The sequence below is a fragment of the Neolamprologus brichardi genome, chromosome 16 (assembly GCF_056152115.1).
Source record: "Neolamprologus brichardi isolate AB-2024 chromosome 16, ASM5615211v1, whole genome shotgun sequence".
Lineage (NCBI taxonomy): Eukaryota > Metazoa > Chordata > Actinopteri > Cichliformes > Cichlidae > Neolamprologus > Neolamprologus brichardi.
Window position 1 is genome coordinate 34,524,205 of NC_142119.1, and position 4,342 is coordinate 34,528,546.

Here is a 4,342-nt window from a genome sequence, read left to right on the forward strand (position 1 = left end):
GCACAGTGGGAACGAACAGGATGTACAAACAGAGTCCTGTTAAAGCCTTAAAGCTCCAGCATTGTGGGCAAAGTTCAAAGCCACAGGCCAATAAACTAAGCGCTACAAGAAATTGTAAAAAAATCCACTCAGGTCAGTGCAGACAGGAGACTTGTTAACAGCATTGCTCTGTGTGCTTAGTTAAACTGTTTCAGCTGAAGTGATTGGAAAGACACCTCAGCTGAAACATGGTGGAGCGTGCATGTCTAGATGAACCCAAACCAGTGTTTAGTGTGTGCAAGGCTCGCAAAATTTCAAAATCTCTGGTAGCCCTTCAGGCAGGCATTCTTCAGTTTTTGGTAGCCCAAAATAAATTTAAGTAGCCCGAATAAAAAAGAGAGCAATTTTTTTAATGTTTTGTTTCCTTTACAATATTATTCATTAAAGTATAATATTGTAACGGAAACAAAAATTAATCAAAAAAATTGTTAAAATGCAAATCACAACAACAATCATCAACTCAAATACTTGGTTCAAATTGAACAGAAATTTCTATGAACTTGTAAGAACTGTGTAGAACATGAATCAGTCTGTGTCAGATCCTGAATCTGAAATTTCAACTGAAGTCACGGGTAAGAGGCAAGTGGAACCAAGATCTAGGCCATTTGCTTTTTGAAGTTTGCAAAGACTGCTAAATTTTGCCAGTGGTAGTTCACTCTTTGCAACATAGCACGCTGTTCTAAACAGATTTTTCAGGAGTTCTTGTTGTGCTTGGTTTATTTTTAGTATGTTTTTTTGCAATTGCTGTTTGTTCTGGGAAAGATACTGCAGACTGGGCAATAATGCATTTCTTGCATTTCTCATGGGTTCTGATGGGGTCTTTCTTAAAATGACTGGTCCCAGTAACAAAGGCGCTTGTCGACTCAGAAATCAAATGAAACTCACAACACACCTGGCAGAACATCATGTTATTTAGCTCGTCATATTGCAGCCACAGAAATTCTTTTGTCCATGAAACCAAAAAAGCTGCGCTTTCTTTTTGCCTCATAGTCTGATTTGTCATAACTTTTCCGTTTTGTGGTAAGCTTTTCTTTGGCTGTCACTTCTTCACCCTGACCTGTCTTATTTGGCTCAGCAGAACTAAAATATATATCCTGCTGCTTTTACACACGTACTTACATAACGCTCAGCGATTCTTTGCGCACTCAACCTCTCACATGTTTAAGCTGGGAGAGATTTCACTTGTAGCATTTGAATAGTAAGCTAATGAGTGATAAGACGATGTCAGAGGAATTGGTGCGCAATTAATCGTCACCAATCAGTACTGCTGCTCCCTACACACCGTTCGCGCGATCGCGAAATGAAAGTGAAAGCAAAAAGCAAGCGCAAATTCAAACGCGATTTCAATATGTCACATATTGAAAGTGGCTCATCGATGCCAATGACATAATTACTCAGCTACATTGGCGAAAGAATGCAAAAGCATAGACATATATTTTCCTTCCTATGATAGCCCAACGGGCAGGGCTGAGTTAGATTTTGGTAGCCCGACTGGAAAAATTGCTAGCCCCGGGACGTCGGGCTAGCGATTTTGCGAGCCCTGGTGTGTGAGCGAAAATTCAAACACACTGCTTCATCATCGTGTGGAGACAGTCACAGCTCGCGCCGGCTATGGGTGACAAAAGATGTTAAATGAAAAGATCTTCTGTAACGTTTCATCAACATCTCATGAGCTCACATGTGTGAGCACAACAGTAGTTTATTCCAACAGTTTCACACGTGGGCTCAAGTCGCACAAGAAAAGCAAAACTGACACTTTTTTCACTCGCCTGCTGTGGGACTCAACCTCTCCACAGCACGAAACACTCGTCAGCTACAGCAGCAGAAATGTGACTTAGTGGCCTATTATTTTTTTTTTAAGTGCTACTAAAGTGGTTAGTTATTAACACAGGAGTAACACACGTGTGACTCCATATTGTAGTGGTTTGCACATTTGCCTAACAGGCAAAGAGTCGGTGGTTTGATTCCAGCCCCAGGTGTTGTGGTAGGAAGGGCGTCTCATATAAAACTCTGCCAAACCACAACAAACAGCTGAAAGCAGCTTTTAAAAAAAATCTAATCTGCAGGCAGAATACACAAGTTTCAACAGCATGTTGCACACTTTGAGTTGAAGCTGCTTTTTAGCAGTGAAACCTTAGTTTTAAGTGTTTTTATTAGAAAGTTACACATCACTTTGATGTGCACAGGAAACTGGACGTATTTGTACTGGATACCTCTTAGGTATCAGTTGCTAAAGCAAAATTGTGGTGTGAGAGGAATTTTATGATGCTTTTGAATTAGAATACAATAGAATTCAACTTTATTGTCATTGCACATGTCACAAGTACAAGGCAAAGAAATGCAGTTTGCATCTATCCAGAAGTGCATTAGCCATGATATAGATATATTACAAATATATATTAGCAATAGTATAGATTAGGGATGCAACGATACCAATTTTTTCAAACCGATACGATACCGATACTTGGATCTGAGTACTTGCCGATACAGAGTACAAAAAAACGATACTTCTACCACACACACACACAATGAATTGGAAGACAGGTTTTATTATATTCTCTGCCGATAAAAAATAAAATCTTAATATAAATGACCACAAAAAAATTTCAAGTGAAAAATAAGCACTTCTGTTAAATTATTGCAGAGTCTCCACATTGTAATTTAACAAAATATCACTGAACTATTGGCACTGTCTCGAGCTTTCAGAATAATAAATAAACACTTCTGTTTGGAATAAAATAAATACAAATTAGGTTTGCGAATAAAATAAACTTTTAAATTATTGCAGAGTCCATATTGTAAACGAACAAAATAATTATTATTATATAAATAATAAAATAAAAAAAATTATAAAATAAATAATAAATAAAATAATTGGCCCCCTAGTGGCCAATCTAAAAAACTACAACAGAAATGACAAGCCACCCTCTGACTAATGAAATAAGTTAGTATCGGTTCATGGTATCGGTTAACTTTTACGAGTATGAGTACACACACATTTTACAGTATCGGCCCCGATACCCGATACCAGTATCGGTATCGGTGCATCCCTAGTATAGATATATAAATACATTACAGAAATTGGTCTATTATGGTATGTAATAGTGTACACAGTAGGAAGGTATGTTATGAATATGCTATAACTGTAAGTATGTACAGGCTGTAGTGGTGTAGAAGCTATGTACAGACTATGAAAAGGATATAAATATGAAAACTATACAGAAATATGATGTGGACTCCCAGGAACTTGAAGCTGCTCACACGCTCCACAGCCGTCCCCTTAGTGTAGATGGGTGGATGTGGGTCAGCATTCCTCCTGTAGTCCACGATGAGCTCCTTGGTCTTCTCGGCGTTGAGCAGCAGGTTGTTTGTGTCGCACCACTCAGCCAGACGATCCACCTCCTCTCTGTAGGCGGCCTCATCGTTGTCATTGATGAGGCCAATCACCGTGGTGTCATCTGCAAACTTAATGATGGTGTTAGAACCATCGGCAGGTCTGCAGTCGTGGGTGAAGAGGGAGTAGAGGAAAGGGCTCATCACACAGCCTTGTGGTTCATTGTGATTGTAGATGAGCAGCGGTTATCCAGCCGGACATGTTGGGGCCGGTTGGTCAGGAAGTCCAGTAACCATTTGCACATGAGGGAACTGATGCCCAGGTCTGTCAGTTTCCTGATGAGTTGTGAGGGGAGGATTGTACTGAACGCTGAGCTGAAGTCTATAAACAGCATTCTGGCGTAGGTGTTGTTGACCAGCTGCTCTCAGCACTTTGTGATGATGGGGGTGAGGGCTACTGGGTGGTAGTCATTGAGGCTTGATGGGTTGGAGTTTCTGGGTATCAGGACGATGGAGGTGGATTTGAAGCAGGCCGGTACCACAGCAGTCGTCCTGGAGATTGGATGACTGGATGAAATCAATGAATTATCTGTCTGTTACTTACTCTGTCCGAAAGAAGACTTACAGGTCTAATATTTATGCCCTTCTTTTCTGAAATTCCCAGTTTTTCCAAAGATATCCAGTGGACCAGTTTGGATGCTTCGGTGGGCCAGCCCCGGTCTAAGGTATCGGATTGGAAGAACTTTCTGAGCTCAACAATGGTGATGAAGATCAGTTATAGAGTGGATGGCATTAGTTCATCAGTCAAGGTGATTTTTCACTTGTTTTTCCATGAACACAGTAAATACAATGATCATTATTATGATATTACCACTACATTGAAATTCCAAAGAGTGCATTTTTACCTTCTTATTATTAAGAAATTAATAGGTAAGTATGGAACAGCTAGGAGAGAAACCGGTCGGCATCG